The following is a 22,281-nucleotide window of genomic DNA, read 5'->3' as shown; positions in this document are numbered from 1 at the left end:
ATTCCAACTTAGAATATTAAAAGCAGACATATCGTGTGGAGGTAAAATGACAAATGAAGTGTAGAAAAGCCCAGGCCTCGAAAACCATTTGGAAAGAATTGTACGTTAAAATTAGTTGCTGCCGCGAACAAAACACAGACGAACATGAACTAAACTATGTACATACACTTTGCAAGCCGCGAGGATATAACGGATCCCCTGGCTAGCGTAGAGCTACAATTTACAAGAGCCGTGACTGCACAATAGCGGTGTGATCCCAACCACTCCTAATGATATATTTTATAGCTAGAATAGGCAAGGACTCAAGATCGTAATACAAATTATGTAAAAATAAATCACAAAATAAATTCCCATATAAAATCTCAATCTGCTCAAAGATTTAGAAGCCTAGAAAACAAAATACAAGGGGACCTACCTCAGTAACCAATAATGTCCATAACCCATTCTGTGGTGAAGGGAAAAAAAGAAGATAAATGGCTTATAAAAGCATACAGTATACTCGCAATGTAGTTTTCCCTCTACTGAGTTACGGATTGCTCCATATCCATGTCAGCACAGCGGTCCAGTTGAGGAGGCAGTCCAGCGGATGCTATAGTGATGTCGTTCCCAGGCCGTGAAGACAGAATTAAGACAGTATTTTCAGTTTCACGTTTCAGATCTAGAATCTGAGGCGTCAGCACATCATCTATAGCAGATTTGATAGCGACAGTGACAATTCTGTCTGAATCAGTCTTTTGTTCGCTCAAGGCTTGTTTCACTCCGGCCAAAATGGCGCCATCCAAATCAGCTCGGGAGATAGTGTTGGAAGACTCCCTAAATTTCTTCTTGATGGGAGAGGTAGCGTCCTCCCGAGTATGAACAAGTATGGTCTGGGTCGACATTTTCAATGATTTCACGTAATGTAGCATTGGTTTTCCTTCAAAGACCTGAAAAAATTTGAGTGGTGTGGAGAGCGTCTTTTCAAAGCTGCACCACCATTAACGCGTCATGTGGCTCCCCAATTAATCTTTTGACTGAATGATTCAATGACTTATTCAGTAAGAAAATGATTTGCTGCCATCTACTGGCGGATTTAGTTTCATATTTAAAAGTAGCATTTTATTTTACCTGAGGGGGCAGAGAGAGTGACGAAGATTAAATGCTGTTTTTTTTTTTGTTTTTTTTTATTGTAGCAATAGTTCTAAAAGATAGAATGCATTTATGGACTATTATTCATTAGGCATTGCATACAATGTCTTTCTTTCTAATGGGGTTTCTTTGAAACGGGATGTCTCTGGTGCTATATAAATAAATGGGACTTGAACGGACTAATAAGTATGGAACACACTCTTCTTTGGTCTACCATGGTAAAATAGAAAATTCCTAATATTTCGAGCTGTGCAATTAATTCTAAACATACTCTTGTTTGAAAGAGACTCAAGCAGTTTTACATGTTAACCCGATAAATTTAGAAGTGATAAGTTGCCAACTAAAACTGGTGGTGTAATTTATTCAACATGACTTAATCATTCCCTCAAGTCTTCCAATAATATCCAGAACACTTTTCCAGATCTTTAGCGTTCCAGACTCCAGGTATCCCGGAGGTACGGTATCTGTCTTTAAATGCCTTGCAATAAACAAGCTGTTTATAAAGTCAGCCTGCCAGAAACAGCACAGATGTTTAGAGTATATGAGCATGAAGTGGAATTTAGGACACTCTCAAGGATGTTGTACCAGTGAGACACTTCTTCCCAAGCAGCCGTTTCTGAGACTCCCACAAATAGATCATTGACTGATCTGAACTGGACACTATTTATACCCAGAGTTACTGGTTGGCTGCTAGATGTTTAACATTCCAGTAGACTGTACAGGGCATTTCCCATATGCCACTGGGGCTGTGAGAGAAACCTGATCACACAGTGCCCCACATCAAATTCCTGGGCATCCTGTAGTGTGGACATTAAAAGTGTTTTCATATTTAGTCCAAGTCCCATCGACGGCACACTTTAAAATTCTGTAAAAGCATTAAGGCAAGTAATGTGGCAGAAAACCAACACAGAATGTGATGATTTGCAACATCAGTGATTGAACGGTCAAATACACACAGAATAAATTCTAGGCCTAAATGCCCGCATTGGCAAATATTCACATTGACACAGTCCGCTGAGAGAAAATCGAATGTGTATCGGTATGTTGGATACATGCATTAGCTTAAAGTGACAGCAGCCTTATATACCTGCTGATCAAACAACAAAAGAAAATGAGAATCACTCACTGCTCTTGATTAATTAATCCTATGGTTTTAATAAGGATCAATGTATCTTTAATTCATACAGTGACAACTATGTAGTTATATTTTCACATTTGATTTTTCAATTTCTGTAGTATTTCTTACTTGCATACTACTTAGGGGTGGGAGATATTGACAAAAATGAATATCTCGATATTTTTTTTCAATATCTCGATATCGATATTCAGACGATATTTTTGCAATCCTTCAAAGAAATGTGTGCAAACTGGTAAAGAAGGTCCAGTTGGTCTTTTGACTTGCTGCATTTGACCTATTATTGTATAGAATTACTAGTACATAAAGATATGAGACATTATTGATTTAAAGACTCCTAAACTTTTTAAAATAATAAAATATTATTCAATAGTCATTTATTATTCAAAGTTTTTATTGTTTTTTTATATTTTTAATAGGGGTGTAACGGTTCACAAAATTCACGGTTTGTTTTGATACGATACAGTGGTGTCACGGTTCGGTACGTTTTCGATACAGCAAAAATAAAGAAATGCCATAGAAATTTCCTATTTATTAATAGAAAAAATATTTTTAAATAATTGTGAGTTTTCCTACATCTTGAAACTTTTAGTTTTATAAATGGGGGTAATCTTTGAAGGATGAACAAATAATGTTTTGGTCATCACATTCAAAATAAAATTTAAATAACATATAACATTTGAGTTTTGAAGTGCTGGAAAAAGATGTGTGACGTACTTGAAAGCATTTTAATATTTCTGCCAAACTTCCATGGTTACAAGTTAGTGTTACTACATTAAATCCATGGTGAATGATCTGTGGACTTACAACCTATAACTAGTTCATTCATGGAACGATGTTTCTCCTGGTTTCCACGTCAGTGCTGTTTGATCAGTTAATAATGGAGAAACTGTAATGCTTCTCACTAGATCTCGTAGCGATGTTAAGTGACGAATTCAAATGCTTTGGTTACTGGATCTCTTATGTAGTAACGGTGTTGCTTCAAGATCAGATCGCGCTGCACTGATATTTGTCCGAAATGATAAATGGTCCGTAAAGCACAAAATAATGAGTTTCGTTCCGCTTTCATTTCATTTGCCAGTTGATGTTGCGTAACATTGTGGTGTTCGCTCCAGCACGGATTTTGGTCGGCAGGAAAAATGGTCCAACCACCGGAATGGTTCGGTTTGTAATGCGTACGGAATCGATCTCTTGGGAAAATGTATTCCATCTTTTGGACTCATACAACGCAATTTTCAAATGATGCAATCACGAAGCTCGCCACTCGAGGACGCCACAGACATTTAAGAAAAACTTTTTAACTTAAGATCATTTTTCCACAAACAACGCATATTTTGCCTTCTCTTTACGATTTTGGATTGTTGCTTCAACCTAAACGTTATAACACACAGGTAAGAACTTCTTAGTTGTATATTGCAAATTAGTAACTTTAGCAGCTTACTCTCGTGCAATTGAGGAACGATCGTGATTTTGTACAAAAAAAAAAAAATACAGTCAAACAAACCCCTACAGTATTAAACTCGCTACATATAATTGTTTAGAAGGTTATAGTGTGCGTTATTTGTTTTCTCTTTAACTTCCTTCAGCTCTTATATGTTTGGGGGGTCGGATTGTACAAATTATGAAATATTCCGATATCCCAATTTTGCATATCGTCCAGACAACAATTTGGATATTATCGTCTAAACGTTATATCGCCCACCTCTAATACTACTCATAAATAGTCTGTACATGAATAAATGAATGCCCTGTCGACACATTATAGCCACAAAACGGTAGGCCTATTTATTGTTTCATTTTCTTTGACTGACCAAATTTGAAAGTTGAGACTTTGTTTCATATTAAATATTACCTGCTCGGTCCTGTCTGTCATCACGTTGTCAGTGTCCTTATAGGCTACATGAGTTGCATGTATAAAATGAAGTTAACGAACAAACATGATCCATCAGGAAACACCATAGATCGCTGAATTTCACTGCACTTCATGAAGACTTTTTTTTTCTTTTGCGTGAAGAAGCCGCTCGCCGGAGATGTGTTAGAGGATAGCGGAGTGCATTCATGATTATTAGGCTACCGGTATAATAATCATCCTGGCTCCGTGTCTGAGTGATTAATTTACTCTCTTACCTTTGTTCTTTGATTAACATTAATGACACTTTAAGACCAGCCGCTGCTGACAGAGACGCGATCTGACACACGTCCCATTTTATCACAAATCTCTACGTTAATTTAAGACTTTATTTAAATAATTTAATACTGCTCTTATGAGGACACTCGACAAAACGGACATTTTGGAATAATTTGTGTGTGTTAGGGTTGGTTCAAGCCCAAAAGAGAACTCGATACTGACGCGCGTCTTTTCTGTGGGTCACGCGCACGCGCGTGTGTGTGTGTAATAGCCAGGACTTATAGCGCGGTCTCTTTAGTCTTGTCGCGCTTAAAAGCATTCACATTAATAAGAGCGTGATCATACAACCCTAGTCAACGGGTGACAGAAAAAAACGGATACTGCGTAATTGCGTTAAATATTTTAACGCTTTAAAAGAATGTTTTTTGTTTTTTCACCGCGGTGTCGCGGTGGGCAAGTGATGAAACCGTGTAACACCGGTAACACCGACTACCGTAGCAAGCCTACCCTGAACCTACCCCTAAACCTTAACTTAACCCATGTAGTTGCCTTACACTACTCAGTGCGGTAACGCTTTATTTTACAGTGTCCTTGTTACATGTACTTACCATAGTAATAACAGTAAATTATGCATAATTACATGCAACTAACCCTCAACCAAACCCTAATGCTACCCTAACCATATGGTAAGTACATGTTCTCAATTAATATTACTCAGTACTTAAATGTATAATTATACTGTGAAAAATGACACCTTAAAATAAAGTGTAACCCTCAGTACTTTTGTGGGTAAGTACACTGAAAGTACATTGAAAGTGCAAGTACTGTAAAATAAAGTGCAACCATGCTTGTTATAGCCTTTTCCAGATGACAGAGCTCAACTCTGTCCTTACCATCTCAAAAATGTACGACTGACCAAACACCCTCAACAAGGGTACAGACACACTATTCACAGACACTTTCTATTAACAGAAACCAGGAACGTGGGAGATTCACCCAAAGTCAGAAACCAGTGGATGGCAGCATGTCCCAACATCGAGACTTTGTCTGTCATTATTTTGCTCTTTGTACATTTATCACATGCTGGAGAAATTTTGAATCGGGAGTGGAGTTTTATATAATTCTAAATGAATAACACATCAATTCTCATCCTTAATTTCTAAACATGCCACCTTTCCCTGATCAAATATGGATGGCGCTGTCACAGGCATGGAAACAGCCGCACATTTTGTTTTTTGACAGACAGCTTAAATCTACAATTTAAACAGTCCTCATATAACCCTCTTTCTTGACTTTAATGCACTAAAAGTGAGTATTTGATCTTGTAACAAGGGCTTTAGCCACAAAATGCACCAGAATGGAAGGATGCAAGTACTCACTCACTTCAGAGGCCAGCCCTTTCGGATATACCATCCTTGCCGTACTCATTGTAAGCCAGAATGTTTCCTAGTGCCCTTTAAATCTGTGCATCCCAGTCCTCTCACAAACGTTTCTCCTTTTCTTTTATTTGAAACTGTTGTTGAATCTGCGCTTTAAAAATGATACTTCCAACCCAGAGAAACCAGAGAACTACTCCGCCAGAGCCTGGATTTCAGCTGACTGTGCTGGAATCAAAGCTGTTGACATTGCTCCCTCACTCTCTCTCTCACATCGCTCTCTCTCTCTCTCTCTCTCTCTCTCTCTCTCACACTCCCCTCCCTTTCTCCTTCTCTGGAATCCGTGTTTAGCACATGACAGCATGTATCTGTAAACCAGCATGAGAAGAGATGGAGTGAGAGGCAATAAGTCTTTTCCACAGCCTTCCAATCTCCACATTCCCAACCCAAGCTGTCAGCGAAAAAGTCTGTTATATTAAACTAGTTATATTCATGTATTGTTGGGATTTAAAAAAATCTGATGTAAATGGGGTGCACAACCCACCAAATCTCAGTTAAACATGTCAAGTTCACACTGTTTCATCCTTATTATGCATGTCAACATTGAAAGTAGATCACTTGCATATGTGACTAAATTTCGCACTAGGCAACTCAATGTCTATCGTTAGACATTGGGTAATAAATTGTTAGATTTAATTCGCCATTGATTGAGTTAGAGGGCAAAGTCCAATCGAGGTTTTTGCACCCTTGAAGGGCACTTCAGGAAAAGGCATTTCAAACGAAAGTGAACAACTGAATCCCTTCACGAAGGGCCCTTCCACAAGTCCGTTAGCGAAGGGAACATGCGATGGTCACTTCGAGGATGTGATTTAATCGTTTATGGTCATGTGACCCAGGGTGACAAGTCCTCGCAATTCATTTTAATCTAGATATGGCAGGAGAATTGGAGATGACATATAAACAGAATAATTCAGGTTCAGTCATGGCAACATTTAGGATCATTTATAAAACATTTTATTAATGAAAATAAAAATGTACATAGTTTTGGTCTTGGCAGACTAGATCTACTATGCTGCTGTTGCAGAGCAAATATGAATTGCTAAATGCTCAGAGCAAAAAAATAAAGGAAACATGTTGCTGCTGCTGCTAGAGAGAGGGAGGGAGAGAAACAGATCTAGGCAGGTGGTGCTGGGGAGGTGGAGGGCTAGAAAGAGGACTGGCATAGCGCACAGTGATAGTGCATTCGTTCGGATGCATTAAGGATATATTGGGACAATGAATATGTAAAATCAATTGGCTGGAAACATAACATTGAATCAATCAATCTGAATGCAAAGTGTTTCATGGCTGAACTATTCATTTGTTTTGTTTTATTGTGACATATTCGTAATGCATATTCGTAATGCATATTCGTAATATTATTTTAAGGCTTTATGCGTTTAGCCTAATGCTTAATTTACAAAGTTAAGAGCAGATTGGGAATACACACACACACACACACACACACACACCTATAAAGCATATTTTAAGTTCATTACAAAATACATTTATTTGTATCATATTAACAGCAATAATAAGATATTCCTTCTCGCAGCCTAGTTTTGACATGGTAACATTCCATGTGAAGCGAATGAGGAAATTACGTGGTCTTTCATTGCTCCCTTCACCAAGTGTGTTCCAAACAGCTTCATTATGACACATAAGTGCCCTGCTTCCTCCAAAGTCCCCACATCAAGGGCTCTGCGTGAGTAGTGAGGAGTTAGTAGGGGATAGGGATGCTCACTTACGATTGGAATTTGCCTGGAGGTTAAGAATAAGTTCAGCACAGATATATTTTCACTGTGTATTGTGTCCCGACCGCTTTAGGGCGCATACAGAACACTCTGACTGAACATTTGACAGGAAAGAATGTGTACACTCATTTAAGAGGATTGTGGAAAGAGCCATTCTAAATTTTAAATATAGCCGCAAACGGCCCTAACAACTCATGTAGACAATACAGTGATGCAATGGCCATGTCTCTTTTCAAATGCAGTAAAAGTATTTGAGTGTCTCTTTATAGAAGTATTAGTCTATGTACTTTATTAAAAGACAATTTTGACACTTTGTTTTAATTAGACGGCAATACATTTAGTTAAGCAAATGTTTTCGATAGCATTAGGAAGGGTACATTTACATTTTAAATGATCTATAAGCAATTTTGGAAATTGCAGACGTCTTGGCAAACTGATTATATTAAACTATAATGGATTTTTATGCATTTTATGAATACAAATCACTCTATTGAACCATTACAGAGATTTTAATCGATGAGACCTAAAGAGATTTCTTATCCTGTGGCTCTCTCTGATGGACAATCCTCAAGCAGAAGGAACTGGATGAAATATTCTGAATGATCTAAATCCACAATCTGACTTGTGATGCAGTCTGGAATCATAATCAATCACACCATTTTGGTTTGTTTGGTCAGAGGAGAACAAATCATGAAGGCCTATTCAAGAAATTTTGGTATCATGACAAACATTAGCTCGCTCTTTTAACACATGTTTGTAAATGCATTTAAACTCCACAGAATTCACCAACATGACTCTGCACCAACTTTCTTCAAAATCAAACAAACTCTCACTTCCTGTTTATCTTACAGAATAACAAGAGCTGTTTCCACAGTGTCATTGTCTCAAGAGATTCAAACCATTCAAGAGTTCAGTTTCAAGCCTTGCTAAAATAACACCAGTTAACCTCACTGAAAATGCTTTGTAGCATTTACAATTATAATACTGTTCAACTATTGTGATACTGTATGTAGTTTAGAAAACATAACTCTCAAGTTCGTTTAATATCTCACACAGTTTTACATGCCACTTGCTCCTCAAGGGCTTGGAAATCCATCCACTCTCTACTGCGATTCAAAGCTATTGCTCTCATTTTAGATAGTCCAACTGTCCCTGTAGAAAGGTCAGGGTATACAATAAAACCCTTGAAACCCTCTAAAAACCGTGAGTGAATGCACTTTGGTTTGAATAGCCATTGACATGCTGACTATCAGAAACAGCAACAGTTTGAGAAGACGCCAGGTGCATCATGTTTGATATCCTACTAGCATGTGTTCTGTTAACCTACAGAGTTGTACATGTCTTATTTTCCATTATTAAATTGTTAAATTAGAAAAATATACTGGCAACCCTGCACTCTAGATATTGGCATTAGCCATACAAAAAACTGAGAGGGAACCAGTATGCTCAATGCTATGCAAAGTTCCAGTCTAAAAGTCTAAAAGTTCCAAATAGGTTAATGCCGAGGGATTCTGTAATGTAGAGAAAAAAGTTCAGTATGAAGAAGCGTTTGTGTGTGTGTGTGTGTGTGTGTGTGTGTGTGTGTGTGTGTGTGTGTGTGTGTGTGTGTGTGTGTGTGTACACATGGACCTGGCATCTCTGAGCAGAAACAAACTTTCAGTAAAGAATACGAGTAGCGGTTGAGAGGAGAGAGACAGAGTCGTAGAGGGTGAATAACAGTGAGAGAGACTGCAAATGCAGATGAGGGAGCTCTTTGTGCTTTTTTTGGGAGAGCTGATTGAAACCAGCTGTGCCTGTTGGGTTCTCCGGCTCTTGCAACGTGACCACACTGGCTTTAGGATGGCCTGCTAACATAAAATTTACATCACTCCTTTACTCTCATCTAATCATAATTCACCTTCAGCTTTAAAGGTAATTTTTTTTGCCATGTTTTTCGATTTGTTATTTTGTTCTCATAAGTGTAATTTGTTTTGACCCTCTCGGCCATGGTAGATTACAGAGTGCACAACAAGATGGGGAACCAAAGAAAAAATGATTGCAATAGTGCTGGAGCAATGCAAATCTTTGAATTATGTACTGTCTGCAGGCAGAGAAACAAGACATCTAACACTGACATGGCAACACATTCATCCATAAAGCTCTGCATCCACTTCAGGTGTTTAACTTTCTGGAGAGGAAATGTTACTGTCTCCTATCTTAAGCCGGTACTTCACCTTTTGAGGACAAAAACTCTCGCTGAAGATCAGGATGAGACAGATCTCACAATAGCAATCAATAAAATAATCCTTCAATACCTCGAGGAAAAATATGATGACCAAGCCCCTCAAGAACTTCTGGATGTTACTGTACATCATTCTTAGATCCTCGCTTCACAACAAACTACATCAGTCAAGATAAAATCCCAGCCATGAAGACAAGAATAATAATAGAGAAGTGCAAAAAATACCTAACACCCACTTTATTCAAACAATATTAATCTTCAACAACGACATGTGCTCTCGCGTGAACAACAACATGCATGCGTTGTGGTACTCTAATAAATACATATTGGTGATTAATATTTTGTAAATAAAGTGGTAAATTGTGTTTTTTGCACAATCAAAGAACTCATGTCACTTCATAAAATTGAGGTTAAAGCATTGGAGTCAGATGTATTACTTTTACGATGACTTTTTTACTAACTTTTTGGAGCTTGAAAGTGGTAGTTGCCTAGCTGTCAACTGAGGGACAGAAAACTCTCAAACTTAAAAAGATCTTAATTTGTGTTCCGAAGATGGACAAAGTCTTACGGGTTTGGAACGACATGAGGGTGAATAATTAATGAAAAATGTTTGAGTAAACTAACCCTTAAAAGACGATTTAATCGATCACTGATTAAGCATTAGCATCCCTAATCAGAAAATCTCTTCTCCCGTCTCTGAAAATGTCCTGATTTTTAAATCTTCTCAAGAACACTCATTTTAAGTGGTGTCTCAACTAGGTTACTACTAGCACATTTATAACATGCATAACCGGTAACTAGCGAGCAGCAATTTTTGAAAACGGAGGTACGTCACCAAGCTTAGTGCAAGTAGTTCATTATATCAGCTTTGTGGCTCGGTCAAAAACCAAGCCAAGTTGAGTCAGATCGGAGTCAGATTCAGTCATCATCACATCCTGCTCGGACTCATCATTCAATGGTCGTTACTTGGATCTGCAGTTATAAAAGGCACTCTATACTTATTGCAGTTAAATTAGGAAAGAACATTTTCCTGCAATTGTTTCTCTTTGATTTAACACAAATAAAGAATCATACTGGTGGTTTGTAAAAGGTCATTTGAATGGTTTCTCCTGAAGGCTCGCTTTCTCCTGAAGGTGAAGTGGAAAGAGTAAATGCCGTGCTGAATTTGCTCCATGTGCTGCCTGAGTGACATCCAAAGGCTTGGAGATAAAGAATGCGTAAGACTTCCTGCTCCAAAGCCCACAGCTCCCAAAACATCTCACCGTTTATATACTGCAGCAAATTACCCTGGCAACCTGGCAATGAATCAAGCACTCACACCAGAACACAGTGTTTCTCAGGAGAAAAAGAGATGCAAGCCTATCTTAAAGACTCACTGACACCCTATAAACTAGTTATTTAAAAAAAAAACTTAAAAAAAACAAGTCATATGTTTCTTCTTGCAGATTTAGTTTTTGAAACTAGTGAAATCTCCAGTGAGTGGTGCTAAAAGCTCATTCAGTTTTTCCAAAACAGATGAATATTAATCTGGCAATGTAGGTTTACGTTGCTATGTCATTTTAGCTTGCTTCTTCAAGTCTTTGAGCTCTAACATCATGACTTATGTTTCACGGGAATCACCAGGTGTATAGCTTAGAAAAGCCATATGGAGCTGGTTCTTTGATGCAATGTTTACAAATCATGCGCTATGTTAAAAGTGTTTTGAGGACATAACATAGTAGTCTTTATAATTCGGTTTATTTATCTGCACCTGTAATCATAATTTATGTGAAAAGGATTGTTGGTGTTTTGAAGTATTGCTAAAGGCACATTTTTCCGACGAGCCTAAGTTGATTTTCTCCACACACTCCCAAACGAACAGAGAGAAGCATTCCCTAAAATAGGAGAACATTTATGTCCAATGCCTGCTCCTCTTTAAGGTAGGATTCTCTGAAAAACCCATGACAAACAAATGGCATTTTTAATTCAACAGTCCACTTGGAATCTAATGCAAAATAATCAAAAACCATGAAAGTAATGATCCTCATTACCAATAGACTCTAAAACATCTCTAAAGACAGAGAAAGTTCTCATTGTTCAGTTGCTGCTGTTTTCGCTTCAAACGATGTGCTGTGTCAAGAAATCATCTGATCATTGGGTCACCAAGTCACATTAGGTCTATAGTAGGCATTTCCACACAACTGCATTATCCAACTGTATCAAGAGACAATTGTAGCAAACTCACAACAGATGAATTAAACTGAAAGAGATAAGCACAAGAGGTGCACACATCTCCCAAAAACATTCTCATCTGTTCTTTTCCCATTCTTTCTCACAATATACAGTAGAATGATCTTGTAAATGACACACAAACACATAGTCTGCAATGGTTGAGTAGAATGTAACACGATGACGACAAGAGGAGAAACTACAAGTGAAATTTGCGCAGGGTGACAGTCTATTTTATAACATGCACTTGGCTTTATCAGATCAATCTAATCTGTGGCGCTGCATTTGTCCATTCTATTTGAAAATGAAAACCGGCTGGTTCACAATCATTCATATTTCTCACGAAATACTGGTGCTAAAATGGAAAATCCCGAAAAAAACGAATCAAAAATGAAAGTGAAGATGCATCATTGAGCAATCAATGAGCTTGTTGGTTTCTTTCTTCTGCACTAGTTTACCTCTTTACAGAGCAGATTCAAAAAAGATAAGACTTCACAAAACACAGGCGATATAAAAGATTTGGCCATCTACCACAATGAAAAATCTGTCAGTAATTACTCACCCTCATGTTGTTCAACCCCGTAAGACCTTCGTTCATCTTCGGAACACGAATTAAGATATTTGTGATGAAATCTGAGAGCTGGATCACTCCTCCATAGGCTTCTAAGGGATTGAAACTTGTTCCTCGAAAAGTTATTAAAGACATTGTTAAAATAGTCCAAGTGACTACAGTGGCTCAATCTTAAGTTTATCAAGCGTCGAGAATACTTTTTGTGCGCAAAACCCCCCAAAATAACAACTTTATTTCAACTATTCATGTCCTTCTCTGTGGGCCTCGAGTGAGTTCACTAGTGTAACAGCGCAGCGCTTCTGTTGTTGTACGTCAAACGCATCACACACATGACCAGTGTCGGCCAATAGTGAGCCTACGTGTGACGTAGCTCTACGCTATTACACTAAGTTAACTGACTAGAGGCCATCAGAGAAGGAAATGAATAGTTGAAATAAAAGTCGTTATTTTTGTTTGTTTTTGTGCACAAAAAGTATTCTCGTCGCTTGATAAATTTTAAGATTGAGCGACTGTAGTTACCTGGACTATTTTAACAATATCTTTAATAACTTTTCTGGGCTGGCAAGTTTCATTCCCTTAGAAGCCTATGGAGGAGTGATCCAGCTCTCAGATTTCATCAAACATATCTTAATTTGTGTTCTGAAGATGAACGAAGGTCTTACGGGGTTGGAACAACATGAGGGTGAGTAAATACTGACAGAATTTTAATTTTTGTGTGCACTATCCCTTTAAGGTAATGTGGTACTACTGTATGTGAAGTTGCCACAATGTAGAATCTGTGTCCAGAATCAAGTGAAAGGGACTTTTCACTTAATTGTTCAAATGTTCACTTAATTAAAGAGGTCATTTAAAGACCCCCTGGGGTGAAAATTAAGTTTTTAATGTTGTTTATGTCTATGTGTCTAGGTTCCCTGTATAGTTTACAGCATTTAATTGAGAGATGTGTGGAAACTAACAAGCAAACAAGTATGTAATAATGCAACATGTAAGTAACGGAGTTCATTCTAATGCCTAATCTATGATCAGTAATATTTGAAAAGGACTCACTTCCAGTCAGACATTCTTTGTCGTAAAATGGTTTATTGCTGTTTATGCATCAGTAAATCTTTAAATCAGTAAATCATTGTTCAACTTTGTTCCTTCATGACCTCTTTAAGAATACACATTGTTGTATAGTCCGGCAATGAAAAAACGTTCAGTCATCTTCTGGCATTTCTGTATTTTTTTTTACAAGCTGAATTTTGGAACCCCCTGCAACCCGAAAGGAGCTACTGGGAGAAGTTGGACCTCTGGCTTTGCACACTGAGCCCCTGGGAAATCTGGGAGAGGGGTGGTTTCTCTCACGGACAGAGCAGGAATTTTCCCACAACCCCTCTCTGCAAAGGGGGAGGACTGTCATAGCTATAAAAAAAACAACAACAAAAAAAACTAAACACAGCTGATCCCTGACACACACAAAAAAAGCATGGTGGTGGAGCCATGACACAGTGATTGAATCGAATATGTGCCATGGTATTTGTATTTTATTTCTATTTTTTACAACAACAAAAAAATCACTATGAACAACTCCCATAATGCATGATTCGAGAAATATGTTTTTATTGAACAGTGATTGAGCAACACATTTTTGGTTGAAAATAATCCTAAAAGTTGTTTAGGAAATGTATGATGTCTTATAAATCTTATAAATACATCTTATAAATGTATGAGTTGGCGAGGGGGCTTTTACCCCTTTTATCCCATGGGGTCGCAAGTTCACCAGCATTGGGGAAAGACACTCTTATTCTTATTCTTATTATTATTCACACACGATAATGTTTTGAATAAATGTAATACTTGTTCAAAACAATAAGCAAATTTTGTAGTATTATGTTTTAGACAGTACTTAGACATATACTACAAAAATATGTTCATTTTGAAATTACAGATTTTAAAAAAATCTACAGATTCTGAATGCTTTGAAGGAGATACCACAATAATAACTGATATATTATTATACAGTATAAAAAATATCATATTTGTTCATTTGAAAATTTCATTATAAATATGGTGATAATCTCTGGGGAAAAAAGGTGAAAATGATAAGACATTTGCATAAAACTACATTCATGGAGTAAATTTACAAATCTAAAAATCAGTAAATCTAAAACATAAAAAAAAAACATTAGGCTAAATATTAGATCAACATTTTAGACTCCACTTTCTGCCCTTCAACGTGGCCAAAACCCAGAAAATCTTCTATATTTCATCTAGAAACATGCATTCGTGGTTTTCAGCCCTCATTCTCCTCGCTTGTTCGCACCACTGAGCGTACAGTACATCCAGTGTGTTGGGACGCTCGCTTTCTCTCCTGATAACTAGTGCCAACTCGTCTCACAATCCATGCATGACTAAACACCTTTTACCAACTCATTAGGGGTCATCTGATCAGAATCAGGCATGTTTAACAAAATATTAGCATGCCAGCAAGGGCTGCAACTAGATGTATGCATGCATTTATGCATGGATGGATGGATGGATGGATGAGATAGATGGGATGGATGGATGAGAATTGCACCATTCTTTCAGAGTAAATGTGTTTTAGAGTAAAAGTTTTTTGTCTATGCAAACATCATCTAGTAGGCCAAGGTGTGATCACTTAGAAAAGTAATACTATGCTTCAACAACCTATTATTAGTAGTAAAAATCGATTCATACATTACACAATTTCGATTCCTGGATCATGCACTATCACTGTTTATCTCTTATAAAGCACTCATGATGAAGTGCATTTAGTGTTTTTCCAAATAATTTGTTAAAAACACCAGACTGACTTTCTCTAGTCTTGGTGTTGAGAGCACTTCTTTATTCTTTATTTTTATTACTAGTGCAAACAGTAAAAAGTGCCATGTTCTGTGTATAAACACAGCACAAGACGGGGCAGTCAGAGTTACAAACACTCGCGCGCTTTGGTCACTGCAACCATAACATGCCATGAACGGCTACCACTAAAATACCCCAAGAACAAGCCTTTGTAAAGCAGGCAGGCGACCAGTGGCGAGGAGACAAAGGCATCCAGTGTGTTTCTCGCACAGACGCTTGGATGCTATTAATAAATGCTTCCAGATTTTCCTGCAGTCAACTCTCTTTGGCTAACACACACCAGCTGGGCACAGGCGGTTGGCAGAGAGGGGTGTAGAGATACTGTATATTGTGCTGAGTTGCTAATTATTGACAGACCTCAGAGGAGCAGAGTCAACAGCGTCCACAGAACCACTGCACTTAACTAAACCAGTGAGCTGTCCAGCAGAATGCGATTCATAATTATTATTGTCTTAATATTTTATTAAAATGTTGGCTTGTAACCTGTCTCACACTGTGATATGTGAATAAATTAATGGACATATATCCGGACATGAATGACATTGAAATTCGTGTGGCTTATTGAGGAGACGTGCTAAGAAATCAGATGTATTAAAAAACAAAACAAGGAATTGAAACATATGATTCATAACTTGAATTCATAATTGACACCTGACACATGAATCAGACTTAAAATGGGCTGTTTTGGCTTGGGCCAGTAAGGAAACACCTAGCAACCACCCAAAACAAAACCCAATGCCCTACAAACCACCAAGAACTGGGCAAGTTGTCAGGCCAACTCCAACATCATGGCAAGCACAGGCAAGCACCATTCATTTGTTTTTAAGAAGATGTAAAAAAAAAAATCTGGTCTTTTTAAAAGGAATTTAACAGTTCCCTTAGTACCAAAATCCATTAAAGAAAGATACTCTATATTCCTTTCATAAGTGCATGTGTACTTTCTATTAGTTTTGGCGTGTTGGTGAAAATGTCAATCAACATCTGGACACAAACACCTCAGCTGCATGTTTCCAGAAGCTGCAGTCTCTCTACAGGAGCAGCCGGCAGAACACCTATATTCTCACTTCACTGCCAACCACAACACAAGAGTCTGAGCTGCTTACAGTGACTTCCATCTCGCCCACCGGGTCAGCGTACATGTGTGCACAATGCCTCGTGTTTTTCTCCAAGAAAAAAAACCCTCACTTGGTCAGAAGAATACAGCCGCTGATGGGCAACTGACACAAAGAAAACTTTGAATGGTCTTGGTGTATATAAACACAAAATGGTGTAACTAAAGTATGCTGCAAGACTGGCCCTAATATTAGGTATGGGGAAAAAAAATGTTGGTATTGGTATTTTGTAATAATTTCATGGATACCTGACATGGACTAAGCCATAAGTGACACACCAACTTCCTATGTGAACACAAAACTTTGCATGACCATTAAACACTGCCCTTTAGTGTTCCTTTTTATTTTTTGTTTTTTTTACACACTACACAGCCACTTTATTAATTGGTTGCCAACCGTATGGTCAGTATTGTAACAAACAAAATTATATTAGATGATTATTGTACATAAATTAGTTATTGTATTTGGTCAGATACAATAAAAGAGACAATGTGACAAGATTATTTGAAAAACGTTAAAACATACACGGACAAACTCTATGTTTTCGTATGTTTTATAATTTTTAATTTTAATTTTAATGTGAAAAGAGGGAAACAGCGCCCTCTACTCGCCGCGAAAACAAATACAGCCTCAGACTACTACACTATACAACACCGGTAATTGGATTTTGAATGAAATCTAACTGTAAATAATATAGTGTTTAATCACATTTCTGATACACAATGTAGACATGACGTAAGTGAAAGAACAACAAAAACAAGCACTGACACTGACTGCCATGACGGCTGCATGAACGAGTGTCATCTGAAATTGGCAAAACAGATATCAGGTCGCCTTTAATACTAGGCTACATCATATAAAAAGGAAAATTCTGATGCCGTAATGTGGATTTTATTTAAGGTTCATATCTAAATAAGTGAAAAGGATAGGTCCAAATATAACCGAGATGATGTGGATAATGTCAGCAATGTCTCTGCAATGTTAGCAGATTAAAAATCATTACACGACTGGCACAAATCAGCAGCGCTTACTTACTTACCGTATTTCTTCATATTTTAGAGAAAGGCGTTGTCCAAGTTGTAATCCGTTTGAGTTGATACCGTGAATTTAGCGCTGTGACTTCAGAAGTGGTAGTGAGTGAACGACGAGCGTCTCACCATCAGTCCAAGCGCTACACGCCTACTAACTACAGGTCTCTCTTAAAGACACAGTTCATCAGCGATCCATGTCTTCTGTGCCTACAACCAGATCACGGATTCAGGGCTGTGCCAAGTGTGCGACCGATGAGGGCCTCGCACAGAAATAAAGTGACAACTGACTTGATGTAAGCCAATAGTAACTTACAGCCTCCTGAGACCCAGAAGAAAAGTTATTGGAATTTAGTATTTTTGCATGTCATTACATTATTTAGAGCATAAGAAACAAATGTAAGAAAGTTTTTTTTGTTTTTTACTTTTTATCACACCGAGAACGATATGCCTATTGATAACTATGGGACATTCTACCAGAAACGTACATTTCCACAGAAAAAAAATATTTTCTTCTTAAATCTGAACATTGAGTCATGTAGAGGACATGTTAAACTATGAGAAACACATAGCATGCCATCTCAGCATGTTTTTATGACTGAATAAAATACATTTTTATACACATTTCACCCCTAAAATGTCAGGCCCCATAACGATGAGGATATTATCGTTCTGCCTGTTTACTGTGGTTTTGTCTGCCGCTTTGAATGCTCGAGCTCTTTAAAGCAGGATGCATTCTGATTGGCTAACAGTGCTTTTATCGTTCATCAGCTGGAAAATCACAACAAAAAGTGATTCCAATGATATTGTTTCCCAGTACCGTTATTGTTGTGGTGTGGACGCTGCTATTCTTTTATATTCAGAATAACTATTTGTTTATAGTTTTTTAAAAACAAACTTTGTATGAAGATGATTTTCAACTATTTTATAAAATATATAACGGAATGAATTGATATACCATTTTACTTTATGCAATATGTGGATAAAATGGCCATATATTCAACACAATGTATACACTTACAAATTTGCATATTAAATGTGTTCTTGGGGCAACATGCAATACAAAACAAGTGTAATAATGGGAGTAATATTTGCCAACATTTTAATACTAATATATGATATTTCATAGGAATACTGATATATAATTTCTTTCCATATTCACTTATTGTGTCTCCTAAAATGCCTGATAAACATGCTTTAAGTCCTGGTGTCTCTACAGTGCACATGTATGAAATCAATGCACTGTTTTGGAACAAAAAGTCATATTTGGATTAGAAACCCCTTAACATTTTCCTGAGATATAACAAACAATTTGAAAATGAGTCAGATTTAAATAGTATATACATTAAGATACACATTTGATAGGCCTAAATGTGCTCTTTACTAGACATCCAGACATGCTCTCAATGAAGTTCACCTAAATATAATGTCCACTTCAGTGGACAAAAGTCTATTCCTGAGACCCAGGAGGATACTGTAGCTAAAGTGACGAGTGTCTTAAAAGTCATAGCCAGTAGTGAGACTCATGATGCTGTATTATTCTGCTGGTTAAAAATGTATCATTATGCACTAGAGCTTACAGTGTGTTGCTGGCCTCGGGCGGAAACCGCTACTTTTCGGGGAAATGGAGAAAAAAAACGGTGTATTTTTAAAATAATTAAACACTGCGTTGTCAAAGTTGATATTGAGGCTTTTTATGGTCAGACACTGCATTGCCCTGAATATACAAACAATCTATTACATTTTATCGCCCCTGCTTTCAGCCCTCTGCCCATCCCTCTAGATTCCTCCCAAAATCTGAGAGAGAGAGAGAGAGAGAGAGAGTTGGCCTTGTCTGTGGGCCTGCTAACCAACGCTCTCTATTTTTATTTGGGGTGGTTAACAGCATGCTGTGGACTCCAGAGCCAGAGGCTGTGCTGGATGTCCCGGCCTTCCCAGCATAGCTAAATCTGAACTCGCTGAGGTTAGAATAGCAGCTGGGATGCTGGGTGAAACAGTCGAGCACCCTCCAAAATCCCACAGAAGTAGGAATAACTCTGGGCGTATCATCGTTTGATATCTTTCATCTTTAAAACTTTCATCAGAGCGTGTTTGATCACAGATTGATCGAATGCAGAATACACGAAAAGAAAATTGTTTGGTGACAGTGCTGTCTTTATGTACAGGTGCTTTTCATTGCATTCCAGCGACTGGATAACCATGAGACTAGGACACCTTCATGGGAGGCTCTGATAGAATGTCCATAACACAGCAAAATTCCAAAAGAACATTTCTATAAAAGGTAATGGAATGCACCTAAAAGCTTTGGCAAAGTGTACAGCGCACGTCACAGATTACTTTGGCTCTGTTTCCGTAAGCAGATATCAAAATGTTATCAGGAATAACCCCAAAGTTGTTATTGCGTTCAACAGCTTAATGAGACAATTTTTAAATAATATTGAAGATACTTTCCATATAAGAAATACAAGATCAGAAGAAATTTGGTCTGGTAGATCAACATGATGATAGACTTCATAATTTATTCATTATTTATAGAATGGTGTTTGTGACCGTAGATCAATACTTCTTTAAAAGGACGTTTACGAAGAATGTAAGCAGACAAACCTCCTTTATTGGTAAAAACTTTAGGGCATTAGTTTGTGAGTTCATGGATGTCTGCTAGCTATTTACCCATTATCAGTGTTTTCTTCCAAAGTTTTGTTTGTATTTATTTTCTTTTAGTGGTAAACTAAAAGAAAAAAGTAAACTCTATGGTATGATTATGAAATGCATTACATTAGTGATGGACAACTATAATTATATGCAAGGAGTTCAGAATGCAGTAATGCAGTTTTTATTTACCTGCAGCTTAAGCCTGTTATACAAGATATTGTTGTTTGACTTATTTAAGAATCAATATTTCAGATTAGTTATATTTTTAAATATGAATTACTTCACTCTCTCAACTTCCCAAGCAGTGTTGTCCTTTAATAAATCTAGCTTATATTTGATTAAAAATAATAATTTAAATATCATTCTGAATAGCATTTATAGAAATGTAAAAGTATAAAACTTAGATTTAACAGCTGTTGTTGGTAATATACTTTCTAAATGCTGACACAAATAAAAGACATGATGCAAACATGCAAATATGGATATTTTATAAGTGTTTTGACACAGTCTAAGAAATGTAGACATAAAGATAATTTACACTGCATGTATAATCATTTAGAATGCCTTCTGGATCAGTGGTTTAATTGGCTATTGTGTTAAATACTATATATATATATATATATATATATATATATATATATATATATATATATATATATATATATATATATATATATTTTGTATGGAGCTCTAACAAGATGATGTGTGACCATTCACATCATGTAGCAAAACATGAAAAGGTGAAGCAGGAGAGAAAACTGAAGTGCTCGCATCACAAAGAGCTTTCGTGTGTATAAACAGGTTCTTCAACATCAATGTTTGCATGACATTTCTGGCTCATTTACTCTTGTGTCTCTTCTGTCTCTTTCTGAGAACACCAACACAAAACTTAAAACATTTCATAATGTTGAATCGTAAGTCAAATGAACATACAGAGGATTAAAGAGATGCATATCTCCAATGTTAGTCTCATCTGTCATAAACCATCTGTCAGTCTCATCAATTTAGACAAAACGCGTCTCATCTTGTGTTGTTTTGTTAGAACTTCCAGTAAAGTCACCAAACAACAACAGTTTTGCTTTCACTTCTTGACACCTTGTGAAAAATGAACCTGCAAAATGCCAGGGTTGTCACATGACAAAACTCTCTGCAACAGATCTCAGCATGCCCTGATGGAAATAGTCAAGGTGTTAAACTCACATAAACTCTGAGCATCATTAAACTGTGTTGCAGTCGAGACGAGTTCGTTCGAGTCTAAATCCAGACCAAGACCTGTTTCGAGCCCAAGTCAAGATAGACAACGGAAGTGGGTCAAGTCAGAGTACAAAAGCTCCCGAAATCATGCATGGCAAGACCAAAAATGTATATCTGAAAATCAGGTAGATGCTGAACGCAGACTTTATTAGCACATCAAACAGAAAAGACTGGAGGTGAGCTGAATCTGAAAGAGGTGTCAGACCGGGAAGGGTCAGACCAGAGAGAGTCTGTACAGTGATCAGGTCCAGGAAAAGTCAATAGAGGAGTCAGACAGGCGAGAAGGTCACCATGAGGCAAACAGGAACATAAACAGGACAAATCAGGAGCAAGGTCAACGGCTAGAGGTCAACACAGCAATCAGTGCCAAGGGATATTCCATCAACCAGAACCAGGGACAAGAGCGAGAGTCAGTACTGGGACGGGCAGTCCATTGACCCGCTTGTTCTGGAGAGAACAGAAACCACAGCGCTGACTGGACAGAAGACTGCAGGAGTGTACAGGAGAATATCAGGATATTACTTCATGACTTCAAGCTTTAGAGAGGATGTTAAAGGGGTGGTTTACTGCTTTTTTTCTTTGCATGACTGTGGTTATGGGGTGCAATATAGCATGTCTTCATGTTTTTTTGTTTTTTTAAAGCCTTATTTTTCATAAATTTCACCTTTATTGGAAGCCGCTAACTCCTCTGTCATTTGAACGACCGGTTGACTTCCTGATTCTATGAAACCACTCCCTCAGAAACAGGCAATGGGCTCAGATTGGTTAGCTGGGCCGCTGTGTTGTAATTGGCTAAACTGCGTAGTGCACGTT

At 37.5% G+C, this 22,281-nt stretch overlaps 1 protein-coding gene across 4 annotated transcripts in view; it reads right to left on the bottom strand.

The window, feature by feature from the left end:
- daam2 (dishevelled associated activator of morphogenesis 2) overlaps positions 1 to 17,751 on the bottom strand; it is a 98,244-nt gene extending 80,493 nt beyond the window's left edge. For 2 of the 4 annotated variants that reach the window (XM_077238297.1, XM_077238299.1), the window contains exon 1: positions 5,771 to 6,052. The gene's annotated coding sequence lies outside the window, so the exon portion shown is untranslated. Of the gene's footprint in view, positions 1 to 5,770; positions 6,053 to 17,573 lie in introns of those variants that run through there. The other 2 variants (XM_077238294.1, XM_077238298.1) reach the window with 2 other exon arrangements.
- Positions 17,752 to 22,281: the final 4,530 nt, after the last annotated feature.

Source organism: Siphateles boraxobius, unplaced genomic scaffold, assembly GCF_051911475.1.
Source record: "Siphateles boraxobius isolate OS27281-9 unplaced genomic scaffold, OSU_SipBor_1 22, whole genome shotgun sequence".
NCBI classification, from domain to species: Eukaryota; Metazoa; Chordata; class Actinopteri; order Cypriniformes; family Leuciscidae; genus Siphateles; species Siphateles boraxobius.
Note: the sequence above shows the minus strand (reverse complement) of the source record. Positions and strands in the feature narration are given on the sequence as shown.